Source organism: Microcaecilia unicolor, chromosome 2 (assembly GCF_901765095.1).
Source record: "Microcaecilia unicolor chromosome 2, aMicUni1.1, whole genome shotgun sequence".
Lineage (NCBI taxonomy): Eukaryota > Metazoa > Chordata > Amphibia > Gymnophiona > Siphonopidae > Microcaecilia > Microcaecilia unicolor.
In genome coordinates, this window is record NC_044032.1 from 614559293 (window position 1) to 614577314 (window position 18022).

General features: G+C 42.6%; 1 pseudogene; it reads left to right on the plus strand.

The window, feature by feature from the left end:
* The first annotated feature begins 2184 nt into the window (after nucleotides 1-2184).
* LOC115462693 lies at nucleotides 2185-2811 on the plus strand (annotated as a pseudogene).
* The last annotated feature ends 15211 nt before the right edge of the window (nucleotides 2812-18022 follow it).

The following is an 18022-nucleotide window of genomic DNA, read 5'->3' on the forward strand; positions in this document are numbered from 1 at the left end:
GCCAAAGTTCACAGTCACTGTAGAGGGTGTTCTAAGAAAAGGAAAAAAAAGTGAAAAGAGTTTATTTTTACCAGTGCAAAGCAATGGTAGATTCTATTGTGCCAGAGTGAAGTAACTGAGCAGACTGAGCAAAATGTTCAAGCCAAGCTAGATGATGCAGGGAACATAGATGAGAATGGACAGCCTACTAGTTTAAAAAGAACACACAAATACACAAACTTACAGAAAAGGCCAGAGAAAATTATGAAACAGAAGTGGACAAATACCTCTTTCTTTTGGACAAGATCTGGTTTAAAGTGGAGAAAGATATGTTTGAGGTTTCAAAAAAAAGGCAAAACTGATAGTGTCCATATAGCGTAATAACAGTCAATCTATAAGCAGTACCAGCACAAGTCAGAAGAATATTGCCAATTTCTAAAAATGAAAAATACAGAAGATAGCTTAGCCGAGAGAGAGAGAAGAGAGAGAGAGAGAGAGAGAGAGAGACAGCAAGTTACAGATCTCCCACACCAGGCCATGGTGGCAGAGGCAATTAAAGGCATAGAACTTCACACAGATCCTGCAGGGAAGAATGAATCCCAATATTCTGACACCTCTAGATGTAGCTCTAGAACATCTAGAAGTTCTAGAACTTCAAAATCACACAGGAGAAGCCATTCTGGCAATGTCTGCTATGGGCTTTATTGCTATTAAATTGTAAATAGAAGCAGAAGCCACCAAATCACAAGTTCTTTATAGTCAGCAAGAAGAAGCCATAAAAACTGAGAAACTTAATCTAGGAAGAGGGAGAAAAGCAGTGGCTGTTACTGATGCTGCTGCAACCACTGCTGATGCCACCTCTGAACATTTTCTTGGAGGTGCTTCAGCAAGAGAAAGAAATGGTTGCCATTGAGGCCCAAATTAAGGTACTTGAAGCAGCTACAAAGCCAGGATGGCAGGAAGAGCCACCTTAGCCACTTTGCCTTTGAAGATCATGAGAAGCAAACTGCAGCCAATGGGAAGGCTCATACCCTAGCACACGGAAGCACACAATCACAGTCTGACTTGGAAGAGTCATCAGATTTAGGGAAAGTATGTCCCACCCTCCATACCCCACCAGAGTCTAGCTCTTCTGAAAGAAGCAAGCCAAAGGCGAAGCAAGCCAAAGGCAAAGCAAGCCACAGAGGTAGACCACCACCACAGTGATCCACACACTCGCACAAATATGGATCCACAACCACTGGCTCTCATTCCAGGAAAGCACACTGAGGGAAATTGCTTCATTTCATCTACAGACTCTGGTGCCACACAGGAACTGGGCTCAAATAAAGGTTGAGCAGCTGCGCTAAGGGAGGGCATCAGCTAAAAATACTGTGATTAAGCAAGAGGCTCCCAACCAGCCACACTCCACATCTGACTCCTGACAAATTGCAGCAAAGAGCCAGCCACAGGTACCTACTGCCATTGTGCTGAAGACTTAAGAGAGAGAAGATCTAGCAATATATATGGCTCGCAAATAGATGGTGAACATGGGGCTTACTCAGTTCAATGACTGCCCTGAAAAGTATAGAGGGTGGATATCTGACTTTAAGGATGCCATAGCAATTATGAAGGTCACTCCAAAGCAAGAAATGAACCTGATAATAAAATGGCTGAGAACTGAATCAGCCGATTTTGTAAAGAGATTATAGGATGCATATTTGCATGGCCCCACCAGAGGTTTGAAAGAAATGTGGGACAGACTTGACCAGCACTATGGCAGCCCAGAAGCTATCCAAAAGGCACTGATGAAGAGAATTAGGAGTTTCCCAAAGGTTACAAGTAGAGATAATAACAAATTATAAGAATTAGATCTTCTACAGACACTGGAAGCCATCAAAGCTGATCCAAACCTTCCAGTACTACTTGGATACTGCATGGGGCATAAATGAGATTATAACAAAGCTGCCGTATGACATAAGAGAGAACTGGTCATTGGACGTACACAGTGCTGTACACCTGAACATGAAAAGACAGTCCCCGCTCAAAAGAGCTTACAATCTAATTAAGTGAACTCTGTCACTCCTGGATGGAGGGCTAAATCAATCCTTCAACTCTCCATAGGTTTCATTGAGATAGATCAAAGAAATATGGGTGCCCAGATTCCATTGTAGAATACACCCAGTATCGGCCTAACATTTACATGTCTACATGTCCCGCCTCTTACCAACGTATAGGCCTGCACGGAGGTGACATTGAGCGGGTCTCTATTACGTTAGCGGTTTTCTTTTCCGTATTTTCTCTGTTCCTCCACTGGCGGTGACATTGAGAGCCACTCTAGCATCATCCACCACCTTGCCTCCTCTGTTACTAATACCAAGGAGGTTACACTACTACTAGGTTCACACTGCACTGCTCAGGCTTTGTGCGGTCTCTTTGCAGATATGGCACAGGCAGCTCAGAAATTTGTGAAGACCGTTGTCACCTGGACTCCGCAGCTTGTGAGCGCTGCTGTGACATACTCCAGGCCCCGTTTAGCCACATTCTGGTACTATGCCAAAGTTGAGCTTGTTCCTCCAACCCCTGCTGAGATCCCTAAGATGATAGAGAGCATGAAAAAGATGGTCGGTGCCTTTCAGAGTGGCTGTCTTGCACAGCTCACAGTAAAGAAAGCCATTCGGAATGGTTTGGTAGCCACAGAGGTGCTGATGTGGTTTTATATTGGAGAGATCATTGGCAAACGTGGGCTAATCGGTTACAACGTTTGAAGACCAACCCTACCTCACTGTTGTCTTTCTCCTAATTGCTAGTGTTCTTTACAAGCATTGTCTACTACACCCATCAAGGAGAAAATAAGCATTCCTCTTTATGCCTGGTGTAGTCCACTGTCTGTACTTACAGAAAAAAGGGTAAATTCTTACTAGAATGTGCTACTCATGAATTGTCCAGCTATAACAAATTACTTTACTGCTGTTCTTTATAAAATATGAATAAAGTATACAGAATCAATGACCCCCCCCCAAAAAAACATTTACATGTCTACAGTTATACCAGCCATAGATTATTATTATTATTAACATTTGTATAGCGCTACCAGACTCACGCAGCGCTGAACACCTGACACAAAGAGACAGTCCCTGCTCAATAGAGCTTACAATCTAAAAATACAGACAGACAAGACAATTAAGGGCGAGAGAAGTACTGGGTGAGAAGGAATAAGGGGAGGCAATTGAGTATTGGCTAGGAGCCAAAAGTAGTGGTGAAAAGGTGGGTTTTCAGCATAGATTTGAAAACAAGTAGAGATGGAGCTAGGCATACAGGCGTACAAGCTCAGGAAGTCTATTCCAGGCATAAGGTGCCGCGAGGGAAAAGGAACAAAGTCTGGAGTTAGCGGTGGAGGAGAAGAGGGACGACAAGAGAGATTTGTCCAGTGAGCGGAGTTCACGGGGAGGAATGTAGGGAGAGATGAGAGTGGAGAGGTAATGGGGGGGGGGGCTGCAGAATGGATGCATTTAAAGGTCAGTAAGAGAAGTTTGAACTGTACGCAGAAGCAGACAGGGAGCCAGTGAAGTGACTTGAGGAGTGGGCTAGTGTGGGTAAAACGATGTTGGCAGAAAATAAGTCATGCTGCAGAATTCTGGACAGACTGGAGAGGAGAGAGATGGCTGAGTGGAAGACCAGTGAGAAGCAAATTGCAATAATCCAAGCGAGAGGTGACAAGGGTTTGGCTAAGGGTTCTGGTAGCGTATTCAGAAAGGAAGGGGCGGATTTTGCTAATGTTGTAGATAAAGAAATGACAGGTTTTGGCGATCTGTTGAATATGGGCAGAGAAGGAGAGAGAGGAATCATTGATGTGGCCACTGTGCCATCTAAGCAGAGCAGGAGTCCTCCAGCTGCATTGCTGCCAATGGGTGGAAGTGCATCAATATTGTGTTTTCAATTGCAAAGGACAGGCAGGTTCCCTGAAGTCCTGTAGAACTTGCCTGCCCCTCGCTATTGAAAATGTGATAGTGACACAGCACCCCCCACTGGCAGGACTGTAGGTGGAGAACTCCCACTCAGCTTAGAGGGAACAATGGATCTGTCATAACTGTGGGTGCATAAATGCAGCAGGGATGTGTGTAATTTTATGCACATAACTTGGGTGCCCTGCCCATGCTCAGACCTTGCGTATGCCCCTTTGCAGGTACGCATTATGTAACTTTGGCACACCATTACAAAAAAGTGTGTAGATGCCCTTCTGACACTTTCACAAGTAAGTGTACAATTACTCACATCCTAGACATGTATGCGTGCAAGCAGAGCGTAAATGTGTGCCTAAATTATACAATTGCTCCTCACCAGCACATGCACTTTGGATATATTTGCTTTCATACTGTACACATAAGGGAAATTTAGATAGTGCCTGCATGGCTGCCGACTCCAAAAGCACTTTCTACCCATGAACTTTGCACCAATTTTCAGAGAAAAGATGTACTTTCACTTTGAAACTTACCTAAGAAAGACACTTGCACGTTCTTTTTCTGCAGGTACTTTTCTAACCAAGCACAAACAGGCAAAACTGTCTGTACTATATACAGTCCACAAATAAGGAGAAGGGCGAGGCAAAAAAAAAAAAAGTAACCCCCTAGAGATTTTTTACTGTTTTCTCAGCAACCGCTTTGAATTTCAACGACAAATTTTACTTATTTAGTTATCATACTTACATATTACTACTAAACAACATTTAATTATCTTAAGCTATGTTGATGTTACTGACATTTTAGCATTACTACCTAGTGATTTTTGGGCATTAGAAATGTTTCAGCTAAAACACAGTAAAATATTTTCATTCAAATGACACAATTAACAATGTGTCAGAATTTTGCAGTCGCTGTGAACGCTCAAAGTGTCGACCTCCAGCTGTAACACAGGCCTTCAGTCACTTTGTCAATCGGTCCCTGTGGCAGGCTGTCCTAGATCATCTGCAGTGCTTCCTTGAGTTTGGCAATTGTTTGCAGCTTTGGGTGGAGCTTGTGATAGGCCTCCAACATTGCTCCCCAGACATAGTAGTCCAAGGGGTTTAGTTCTGACAAATCTGGAGGCCACTGGTTTTTCCTAATAAAATCTGAACAGTTGGCCCCAAGCCAGTCCTGCACAATGCATGCTGTGTATGCTGTCACACCATCTTACTGGAAGATGAATCCAGTGGGCAGCAGTTGATTGCAGTCCTCGATGAGATTAAGAAGAAGATGACCAGTGTAATATGCACAGCCAATTTTAGTTTTCTTGTCCACAAAGTGCAGTCATCCCTTGCCACTAAAACACATGCCAGCTGAGACGAGACCATCCCTGCTGCACAAATGTTTCACACTGGATAAGAGACGAGCTGGCTTGATGTCAGATTTCTTCCCACTTGTCCAGACTCGGTTGTTTTGGTTGCTGACAGGGGGGTTCAGACATAAGTTTTTTTTGTCAGTGAAGAACATGTGTTTCATGTCATGAACTTTGAGCCGACAAAGCAGAGCCACGGCCTGCTCCAGTCATTTCTGTTTCATGGTGTCATTAATGACTTGTGCCGGAACACGATGAAAGGCTGTGAAATGGAGATCATCCTTCACAATATGTCAGACAGGTCTGTCGCTGATGTTCATGCAGTAACTAGATTCTTATTTTGTCCACTGCATGAACAAAGTTTTGGAATAAAGATGATAGTGGCTGTATATCATCTCAAGAACTGGAAGCACAGCACTGTGAAAAAAATTTGTTAATGTATTGATCAAATGGGCTCTGTGACAGAATACAAGGCTGGTAGCGGTAGGCCGAAATCCACGTGCTCAGATACAAACATCACACGTGTTGAGCTGATTTTTTTCCCAGGAAGAGGAGAGTGGCCAACAATTTTGCACCTATGAGATTGCTGCCAAGCTGAACATCAGCGACAGACCTGTCTGACATATTGTGAAGGATGATCTCCATTTCACAGCCTTTCATCGTGTTCCGGCAGGGCATGGGTGTCCCCAGAATTAACTCAGCTAGACAAGGTATATAAACATCAGACATGGAGAAGCAACTGCTTGCCCTGGGATTTGTAGCATGAAATGTTGCCACAATTTGGGTTTCTGCCAGGTACTTGTGACCTGGATTGGCCACTGTTGGAAACAAGATACTGGGCTAGATGGACCATTGCTCTGACCCAGTATGGCTACTTTTGTGTTCTTATGTTCAAAATAAATATTTTATTTACTTAAATCTATTATAAATGATATGGAAATGGGAACAACGAGTGAGGTGATAAAATTTGAAGATGCCAAAACTATTCAACGTTGTTAAAACACATGCAGACTATGAAATATTGCAGTAAGACCTTAAGAAATTGGAAGACTGGGTATCCAAATGGCAGATGAAATTTAATACGGCCAATGCAAGGTAATGCTCATTGGAAAGAATAATCCAATTCATAGTTACCTGATGCTAGGGTCCACCTTGGGAGTCAGCACTCAAGAAAAAGACCTAGGTGGTGTTGTAGATAATACGCTGAAATCTTCTACCCAGTGTGTGGCGGTGGCCAAAAAGATGCTAGGAATTATTAGGAAAGGGATGGTGAATAAGACCAAAAATACTATAATGCCACTGTATCGCTCCGTGGTGCGACCGCACCTTGAGTATTGCCTTCAGTTCTGATCACCGTATCTCAAAAAAGATATAGCAGAATTAGAAAAGGTTCAAAGAAGAGCAACCAAAATGATAAAGGGGATGGAACTCCTCTCATATGAGGAAAGGCTAAAGAGGTTAGGGCTCTTCAGCTTGGAAAAAAGACGGATGAGGCGAAATATGATTGAGGTCTACAAAATCCTGAGTGGTGTAGAACGAGTAGAAGTAAATCTATTTTTTACTCATTCCAAAAGTACAAAGACTAAGGGACACTCAAAGAAGTTATATGGAAATGCTTTTGAAACAAATAGGAGGAAATATTTTTTCACTCAATGAATACTTAAGCTCTGGAACTCTTTGCCGGAGGATGTGGTAACAGTGGTTAGCGTATCTGGATTTAAAAAAGGTTTGGACAAGTTCCTGAAAGAAAAGTCCATAGTCTGCTATTGAGACAGACATGGGGAAGCGACTGCTTGCCCTGGGATTTGTAGCATGGAATGTTGTCACAATTTGGGTTTCTGCCAGGTACTTGTGACAGAAACAGGATAGTGGGCTAGATGGACCATTGGTCTGACCCAGTATGGCTACTCTTACGTTCTTATGTTGCTTCACGAGAAAGATAATTACTCTTATCTTCATAGGGAAAACAGTCTTAGCATGGGCCTGAGGCCAACAGGGCCCAAAGCTCAGTCTGTGGCCTGGGACTGCCATGCCGCAAGCATGGTTTATAACGTCTCTCCTTCTTTCTCTCTGGAATATCCAGGTCTGGCCCTAGTCAGATATCAAAACATGGCTCAAAAAACTCAGATAATAGATTGGCTTACCTCAGCCAGGTTTTGTTCCAGGTATTCAACTCTTCTCTCCCTGGGCCTCTGTATTGGGGTCTGTCTCCTTCTGAGACCTCTTGTATTGGGGTTTCCATAACCTCTTCCCTAGCCTCTGTATCAGGGCCTGTCTGTTCTGACCCACAGGAGGGCTTTTACCTTTTGCTCCTTGTCAAGTTCCGCTCTCCTGGCCAGCCAGTCCAACATCCCTCTGTTCGTTTGCCTTTGCAGTTCAGTCTCTCGCATGGCAGATTTAGCACCCCATGCGATGCAGCGGCTGAACTGAAATTTCAGTGAGAGAGTGTTTCCAGGGATGCCTAGCCTTATGTCCCTCACTCTCTCACATTGCCATTCTGATCCAAACTGCTTTTAAAAGAAATTATCTGTAAATTATCATATTATCAAATACAAATTATTCAGATTATTGTGTACAAAAGTCTCTGTCACTGTGATATTAACAGTAAGCTGGTACCCCGTTTTTTGTTTTTTTTCAAATAATGCTAGTTTTACAGTGCAAACATTTTTTTCAACACACAAATACTGCTGGGTGGTCATGCTAAAAAGTCTCCAACTTCACCGTGTTTAAAGGTAATCTCATTCCACTTGGTACATAAACGTAGATAGTAACAACAAATAAAGATGTAAAATTTCACATTGAAATTCCAAGCGGGAATTACTTTTTTTTTTTTTTTGCCTCATCCTGTATATCCTATATAATAATTCTCACCTCCAACAGGATGTTCTTGGGACCATGCCTGCCGGAAGTGGTCTGCTAGGCAGGCACGCACTGACCTCAGTGACATCAGTGACAGACAATTTGGCAAAGCAAAACAATCTGAGTGCTGGCCATTAGGACACAGGGTTGATAGGAGAGTTTTAAAAGACTGAAGGAACCGAAAGTGTTAAATGGGGGGAGGGGGGAGTTCTGAACGACTGAAAGACATGAACATTTGGGAAAGGAAAACAATCTGAATGCTGGCCATTAAGACACAGGGTAGATAGGAGAGTTTTAAAAGACTGAAGGAAACGAAAGTGTTAAACTGGAGAAGGGGGGGGGGGGGGAGTTGTGAATGACTAAAAGACATGCAAATTTGGGACAGGAAAACAATCTCAATGCTGGCCATTAGCACACAGGGTACATAGGAGAGTTTTAAAAGACTGAAGGAACCAAAAGTGTTCGGGGAGGGGGGGGGGGGGCAAGTTCTGAATGAATGAAAGAAATGAAAATTTACGAGAGGAACACAATCTGAATGCCGGGCATTTGTACACAGGGTAGATAGGACACTTTTTTTAAAAATGAAGGACGTGAAAGTATTACATCTTGGGGGAGGGGTGAGGAGGAAAGCGGTGGGGTATCCGGATACTGAGCGTTAGGGCCACGGGGGTACATAGACTTTTGAAAGCCTTAAGGAACCCAAAGTGTGGGAAGGAGGAGGAAAAGGAGGGGAGAGAACGGGGTGAGGGGCATTAGGAACAGGGGAGGGGGCCCTGTCACACACTCTCATTCTCACACACACACTGTCACACAGACAGTCTCACTCTGTCACACACCCGCACATTCACTCTGGCTCTCTCTCTCAAACATACACACTCCCAGGAAAACCTTGCTAGCGCCCGTTTCATTCGTTCCAGAAACGGGCCTTTTTTACTAGTATATTATATGACATGAATATGTTTCCTTTTGTGTTATTATATATCTTTTTCTCCTTTTTATTTTTACTATTTGTTTCATTTTCTTTATTTTGTTTTCATCTGCTTTTATATCTCGATTTGTGTCATGCCTTTTTAGCTTGAATGCCTTTAATTGACCAGATGAGCAGACACTTGTAGCATCTCCTTTTGTTTTCCCTCCTCTTCAGTCCTATCAACCATTGTAGTTCTACCCCATATCCTAGAAGTCATGTCTGAATTTTAATTTTTCTTTCTCTCCTCCTCCCCCCCCCCCCTTTTTTTTATCTTTAGATTATAAGCTGCCCAGAAGGTCTTCCATTGGGCGGGATAGTAAATAACAATACACTTGAAACTTACAACTTGTTATGTAACAGTGATGGAAGTGAGCCCCTGATGCAGGCAGTACACTGAAACATGTTGGGCTGAATGGACAAGAGTTTAAGAAGAAATCCTGGAACTAGTCTGTTGGCTATGTGTTTTAAATGGTTTAAAAATAATTTTACAGAATAAAGGCCTGATATTCAGCTGGCAGCAATTAACATTTTACTAATCGCATTGTCCCTGGAAATTCAATGCTAGGCCATGTCCAGGCTCTGGCAGTGAATTTCCATGTTTACAGAGCCAGCAAAAACATTGCCGGTTAAGTGCAATATTCAGCACTTAACCGATTAAGGCAAACCACATAAAGATAGAACTGACTTATATGTGGTCCTATTTATGCAGTTACCTTGGCCGGTTAAGGGCTGAATATCGGCACCTAACTGGCCAAGTGCTTAATCCACCCCAGGAATGCCCCCAAAATAGCTGGTTTCAAGTTGGGCGCCAACCGGTCATTTTCAACAGCACTAACCAGTTAAATGGTACTGCATATGACTAGTTAGACCCAAACAAGTGATTTAACCAGCCAGGACCAGTTTCTGGCCAGTCAACCCCTAAATGTGTTTTTTTGTGTGTGTTATTTGGGTTGCTGTTTTTATGCTGCTTTTTGTTCGGTGGACTTTTCCTGACCAAAGCAACATGCATACTTCTGAAAATACAAAATATACATGTTGTCACAATCTTCCCCCTAACCCTGTCCAAAGGAATGTCTCTGCAAATGCAGGAATGTGTGCGTGGAACAAAAAACATTTTTAATCCATTATAATGGCTTTGAAACTGGTCCTCTTAGGAACTCTTACACACTGAAAAGACAAGAGCACATTTTCACATAGTAAATGAAAATGAATTTGCACCAACTGCAGAGCAATGTCAGGTGAATATTCCTTGTCTCTAGGCAACACATGGCAACACAGAAAGACTTTCTAATATGACTGTATAATCTTGTTGCTAGTATAAATTATGAAACGCAAACTGTTTATGTAGAAATATGTGCTGTTAAAAGTCACTATAGAAATTTAGCAAGTCCTAAAAACTCAGTTAAGCCACATGATGGGCAATTGGATAAACCAGGTGATCACAGATACATGCACGTTACGTGTTTTAATGTTTACAACAAGGGTTCTCAACCCAGTCCTCAGGACATAACTAGCCAGTCAGGTTTTCAGGATACCCACAATGAATATGCATGAGATTTAATTTTCATTCAGTGGAGGAAGGGCATGCAAATCTAACTCATGCATACTCATTGAGGGTATCCTGAAAGCCCGACTGGCTTGGTGTGACCCGAGGATTGGTTTGAGAACCCATGGTTTAGAATAATGACATATATATGCATAAATAGTGATATTCTGCCGAAGCGCTATTCTGTAAATACCCACTTAACTTCTGTAGTGGTGTTTGTAAGGGGTGTACACAGGGGAGCAGCATAGGTAGGGCTCCCACTTACATGGGCAATTTACAGAATGCCTTATGTTATATTAATTGCATTGGACACTTGTATCCCACACATTCCTTATAAAGTTCAATGCGTTCATCAGAAAGAAAAAGCTGGGTAGACCCAGGATCCATATAATAAAACAATTTAAAATTATGTAAATTCAGTGAATTTTTTTAAATAAGAAATTTTTTAAACATTTTGTAAAATAAATTGTTTTTAACATTTTACAAAATGAATTGTAATGTGTTATCTCTCTTACAGAAATTGGTAGTGAGTTCCACCATTTTGCATGTTGATACGGAAACAGGAAAACAAATGCAGATTTGTAAACAGGTTTTTTTTAGGATAGGAAAGTGTAAATCTAAATAACCTCTAGAGCTTATAACACAATTTCGATTAGGCAGATCAATTAGGTTAGACATGTAGTCCGAAGCTTGGCCCCGTAAAATTAAGAATATAAAGGAACATAATTTTAAAAATGTTCTGGCCTGTGCAGGGAGCCAGTGTTACTCTGGTGTTACTCTGTCGAATTTAGATGCTCTAAAGAAGCAGCATTTGAATATTTTGTCTTATCAAATCTTTGCAGCAGAGACAGCCAGACTTGATGTTTTGAGTGGGCTTGAGTCCAAAGTGGGTGCGTGCACAATTCCCTCCCCCCCCCCCCCCATGAGCTTTCTGCTCCCATCCAGCACCACTGACCCACAACAAATAAATACCTAAAACTGGCGGGGATCCCCAAGCCCCACCATCTGGAAGAGGTTCTCCAGAGGCCAGAACAGCTTTTTCTCTTGCTGCATCCAGTAGCACTGTCCACAAGCTGCAGCTGCGCCAGCCTCTCCCCTCCAGCACATGCTCAGTTTTCGAGCATGCACCAGGGGGGTGGGGGCAGCGTGGCAGCAAAGCATGGACAGTGCCTCCAGCTGCAGCAAGTAATGGAATGAGCTGGTCTGGCTGCCTGAGGACCCTTTCCAGTTGGCAGGGCATGGGGATCCCTGCCAGCCATTAAAACAGTGCCAGAATTCTGGGTGGGCCTGAGTGTAACCTAGGTGGGCCCAGGCCCACTCATGGCTATGCCACTGCTTTGCAGCCAAAATAATTACATGACAGTAGTTGAGATGTGAGAATACTAATGTCTGGACTATTGCCACATTTAGCTGCCTGCACTTACTAAAAGGGCCCCTATGTCTATACATTCTTTTCTAAAATAATACTGAACGTGTATATATTCTGACCTGGATCTATCAATCTGAATTCTATGTTCTACCTAAAATGGGGCTGCCCATGTACAGTACAGTCTAGATTATCCGACCTTCGCTAACCCCAAAATATGGCATATATGACAGACCACCCCCCCCCCCCCATGACATCATTGCATTGCCATTACGAAGTGCACAGGTTCTCTTCCCATTTTCCGGCTTCACGTGCTGCTGGTTGGTGTTAATATACAATACTATATTTTAAATACAGATACCCTACTTCTGTTAAGTACATAAGTATTGCCATACTAGCACAGACCAAAGGTCCATCAAGCCCAGCATACTGTTTTCAACAGTGGCCAATCCATGTCACAAATACCTGGCAAGATCCCAAAAAAGTACAAAACATCTTATACTGCTTATCAAAGAAATAATGGATTTTCCCCATTTAATAATGGTCTATGGACTTTTCCTTTAGGAATCCATACAAACCTTTTTTAAACTCTGCTAAGCTAACCACCTTAACCACATTCTCCGGCAACAAATTCCAGAGTTTAACTACACGTTGAGTGAAGAAAACTTTTCTCCGATTCATTTTAAATTTACTACATTGTAGCTTCATCGAATGCCCCCTAGTCCTAGTATTTTTGGAAAGCATAAACAGACGCTTCACATCTACCCTTTCACTCATTATTTTATAGACCTCTATCATATCTCCCTTCAGCCGCCTTTTCTCCAAGCTGAAGAGCCCTAGTCGCTTTAGCCTTTCCTCATAGAGAAGTCTTCCCATCCCCTTTATCATTTTTGTCGCCCTTCTCTGCACCTTTTCTAATTCCACTATATCTTTTTTGAGATGCGGCGACCAGAATTGAACAAAATATTTGAGGTGTGGTCACACCATGAAGTGATACAAAGGCATTATAACATCCTCATTGTTGTTTTCCATTCCTTTCCTAATAATACCTAACATTCTATTTGCTTTCTTAGCCACAGCAGCACACTGAGCAGAAGGTTTCAATGTATCATCAACGACGACACCTAGATCCCTTTCTTGGTCTGTGACTCCTAACGTGGAACCTTGCATGACATAGCTATAATTTGGGTTCCTCTTTCCCACATGCATCACTTTGCACTTGCTCACATTAAACGTCATCTGCCATTTAGACGCCCAGTCTCCCAGTCTCTTAAGGTCCTCTTGTAATTTTTCACAATCCTCCTGCGACTTAACGACTTTGAATAACTTTGTGTCATCAGCAAATTTAATTACCTCACTAGTTACACCCATCTCTAAATCATTTATAAATATATTAAAAAGCAGCAGTCCCAGCACAGACCCCTGGGGAACCCCACTAACTACCCTTCTCCATTGAGAATTCTGACCATTTAACCCTACTCTCTGTTTTCTATCTTTTAACCGGTTTTTAATCCACAATAGAATCCTATCTCCTATCCCATGACCCTCCAATTTCCTCTGTAGCCTTGCATGAGGTACCTTGTCAAACGCCTTTTGAAAATCCAGATACACAATATCAACCGGCTCCTCCTTTGTCCACATGTTTGTTTACTCCTTCAAAGAATTGAAGTAAATTGGTCAGGCAAGATTTCCCCACACAAAAGCTGTGCTGACTTGGTCTCAGTAATCCATGTCCTCGGATGTGCTCTGTAATTTTGTTTTTGATAATAGCCTCTACCATTTTCCCCGGCACCAACGTCAGACTCACCGGTCTATGATTTCCCGGATCTCCCCTGGAACCTTTTTTAAAAATCGGTGTTACATTGGCCACCCTCCAATCTTCCGGTACCACACTTGATTTTAAGGATAAATTGTATATTACTAACAATAGCTCCGCAAGTTCATTTTTCAGTTCTATAAGTACTCTGGGATGAATACCATCCGGTCCAGGAGATTTGCTACTCTTCAGCTTGTAGAACTGCCCCATTACATCCTCCAGGTTCTATATGCATAAAATATTTTTCATGCATTTTTAAGGGGTCACCATTGTTTTCTGTATTATCGGATTTTCACTTATCCAAAAATGGCTTGGTACTGTTTACATCAGATAATCGAGACTATAAGGTACTTACAAATTTACTTGCTTCATTGTAGCAAGAATTTACTGCTCATTTTTTTATTTTTTGTTACATTTGTACCCCGTACTTTCCCACTCATGGCAGGCTCAATGTGGCAGGCAATGAAGGGTTAAGTGACTTGCCCAGAGTCACAAGGAGCTGCCTGTGCCAGGAATCAAACTCAGTTCCTTAGTTCCCCAGGACCAAAGTCCACCACCCTAACCACTAGGCCACTCCTCCACACCATGGTTACATTGTCAAACTCATTTGACTTACATGTCCCACAGAAATTGACTAAATCAATTTTAAACTTCAAAATATTTTTCTAAAATTTCCCTTCTGGCAAATAAAAGCCTGTATTCTGAGTCTATTGAAATAACTTCAGCTTTGTGACAAGAATTTACTTCAAGAAAATCACTCATTCAGCCAGGATATGTGCACATAAAAAGAATCTCTTATCAAAACTCTTCTCATGGGCACAAAAGATTTGGCATATTTGGAATGGTGAATAATTAAATATAAAACCCAAATCCAAATAGAAACCCTTCTTCAATTCTCTAGGAGTCTCACAAGCAAAACTATGGAATTACAGATTTCTAAGATTTCTCTCTCATCTCCAAAAATTGTATGTCAACAAACCATATGGTCCCTTGCAATGAGGGAAAACTGTTCTAAAGATCCAGGGCTGTAAATGTTCCCACAAGATGCCAGTAGCTTTCTGTCTTCAAAGACTATGTGGGTTTCTATGGCAACCAGAAACTGAGGCCTTTACTACTGATGATGATGAGTGAAATGTAACTAGGGGCCACATGTGCTTACCTAAGCAAAAACAAAGCAAAAAAAAAAACTACATAAATACTTGAGTCTGACTGACATTTCCAAAATGCATTGCAGATGATAATATCATGTGGTGAGCACTAACAGAGACATATATGAATGTCAGGAACAGAAAGCAACACTGGGTCTTATTCAATAAAGACATTTTTCAGAGACACAGAATGGGAGAAAGTCCTTTGTGAAGAAAGTCCATTGCAGATACTAAGGGACAGATACACTAAAATGTAGTAAAATATTTATGATACAATAAGCACACCTTACCCTAGGTGATAACCATTTATTGCAACCCTTAAGTTTCCACAGTTTACTACATAAGCCCTTAATTGTTTTGCTACAGATATAAAAGCTTAACTTCTTGGAAACGGATGTTTGTGTACTAAGCTGAGGAGGACTGTAATCTGTGAAACTAAAGATTTTCCGTTTCTGGGGCACAGTGTTAGTTACCTGGCTGTACCTGAAACTGAGCAGAAATTTCCGTTTTCCTGATTAGGGTTTTCATTAGTTCACCACAGCAGTCTGGACATTCAGACTACGTAGGATAGACCAGTCATGAGTTCTCTCCCATCTTCTACGTCCTCCTTCAATACTGCTTTGGGTTCACAGATGAGGTTATTCTATGAACTCCTCACTAATAAGACATATACCACATAGTAAAAATAGACAACTTTCAGCATTTAATCTGCTTTAAGGAAACATAAGCGTTGCCGTACTGGTACAGACCGAAGGTCCATCAAACCCAGTATCCTGTTTCCAAAAGTGGCCAGTCCAGGTCACAAGTGCTTGGCAAGAACCCAAAAGAGTAAAATAGATTTTAGGCTGCTTACCCTAGAAATAAACAGTGGGTTTCCCCAAGTCAAATTTAATAATGGCTTATAGACTTTTATTTTAAGAAATGATCCAAACCTTTTTAAAACCCTGCTAACTGCTTTTACCACATTCTCTCGCAACAAATTCCAGAGTTTAATTATACATTGTGTGAAGAAATATTTTTTCTGGTTTTAAATTTACTACTTAGGCTTTATCGCGTGCAACCCAGTCTTTGTATTTTTGGAAAGAGTAAACAAGCTATTCACATCTACCCGTTCCACTCCACTCAGTATTTTATAGGCCTCTATCTTATCTCCCCTCCGCCATATCTTCTCCAACTTGAAAAGCCCTAGCATTTTTAGCCTTTCCTAAAAGGGTATGTGCTTCCAGCAGGTGGAGACTAAGAAAAAACTGTGACTCTAGAGAGCCAATAAGAGCCCTGGTCATGTGACCTTAGCCTCAGTATTTGACTAACAAAACAGGAAAGAAAGAAAGACCTTCTGTGCCGTATGGAATCCTAGCAGCCACAAAGCACTTGGCAATGCCAAGTATTAGAGCTCACCAGCAACTCTAACCAGAGAAGTGGTATGGCCCCTTTTGTATTAGAGCTCACCAGCGACTCTCACCAGAGAAGTGGTATGGCCCCTTTTGTATTCGAGCTCACCAGCAACTCTAACCAGAGAAGTGGTATGGCCCCTTTTGTATTAGAGCTCACCAGCGACTCTCACCAGAGAAGTGGTATGGCCCCTTTTGTATTAGAGCTCACCAACGACTCTCACCAGAGAAGAGGTATGTCTCACTTGTACTATAGCTTACCAGCAACTCTCACCAGAGAAGAGGTATGTCTCAGTTGTATTATAGCTCACTATGAACTCCCACCAGAGAAGTGGTATAGGCCACTTAAAGTTTTACATATACATACCAGCAACTAAGCACCCTAGCAACTCTCACTAGAGAAGTGGTATGTCCCTCCCGACATCACAGTTGAAACCCAGGTCAAAGTTTCGGCCTGCCTTTCAGACATCGCTGCCTGGATGTCCAACCGGCATCTGAAACTGAACATGGCAAAGACTGAGCTCCTTGTCTTTCCACCCAAACCCTCTTCTCCTCTTCCCCCACTTTCTGTCTCTGTTGACAACGCCCTCATCCTCCCCGTCTCTTCAGCCCGCAATCTCGGAGTCATTTTTGACTCCTCCCTCTCCTTCTCTGCCCATATCCAGCAGACAGCTAAGACCTGTCGCTTCTTCCTCTATAATATTAGCAAAATTCGCCCATTCCTCTCTGAACAGACCACCCGAACCCTCGTCCACTCGCTCGTTACCTCTCATCTTGACTATTGCAACCTTCTCCTCGCTGGCCTCCCGCTTAGCCACCTATCCCCCCTTCAATCTGTCCAAAATTCCGCCGCACGTCTTATCTACCGCGTGAACCGATACTCTCATATCACCCCTCTCCTCAAGTCGCTTCACTGGCTCCCGATCCGCTACCGTATACAGTTCAAGCTTCTCCTATTGACCTTCAAGTGCACTTAATCTGCAGCCCCCCATTACCTCTCTACCCTCCTCTCCCCATATGTTCCCACCCGTAACCTCCGCTCTCAGGACAAATCACTCCTTTCTGTATCCTTCTCCACCACCGCTAACTCCAGACTCCTCCCCTTCTGCCTCGCATCACCTTATGCCTGGAACAGACTTCCTGAGCCCATACGCCATGCGCCCTCCCTGCCCATTTTCAAGTCCTTACTCAAGGCCCATCTCTTCTCCCTTGCTTTTGGTGCCTAACCACCTTCCCATTCCTGATACCTACACTGACTACATAGTTTTTACCTTTAGATTGTAAGCTCTCTTGAGCAGGGACTGTCCTTCCCCATGTTTAAACTTGTACAGTGCTGCATAACCCTGGCAGCGCTATAGAAATGCTAAGTAGTAGTAGTATTTCAGCCAAAGGTGTTTGGCAGAGCGGGCACAGGAACATAGGTAGTGGATTCTAGAGGTCAGTCAAGGCTGGGGTTTGGTACGTTTTACAGGACGGGGAATGGGAGGAGTGAGAGTATCCAGAGCAGAGGAGAGAATAGTATTATAGGAAGAGAGAACCTCATTGACAGACTTGGATAACATAGTGGTAGAGAAGAGATTTGAAACACTGGAGGACAGAGTAGAAGGGTCAATAGCCTGAAGATTCCTAAATGTATTGGTTAAGATTGGACAGGA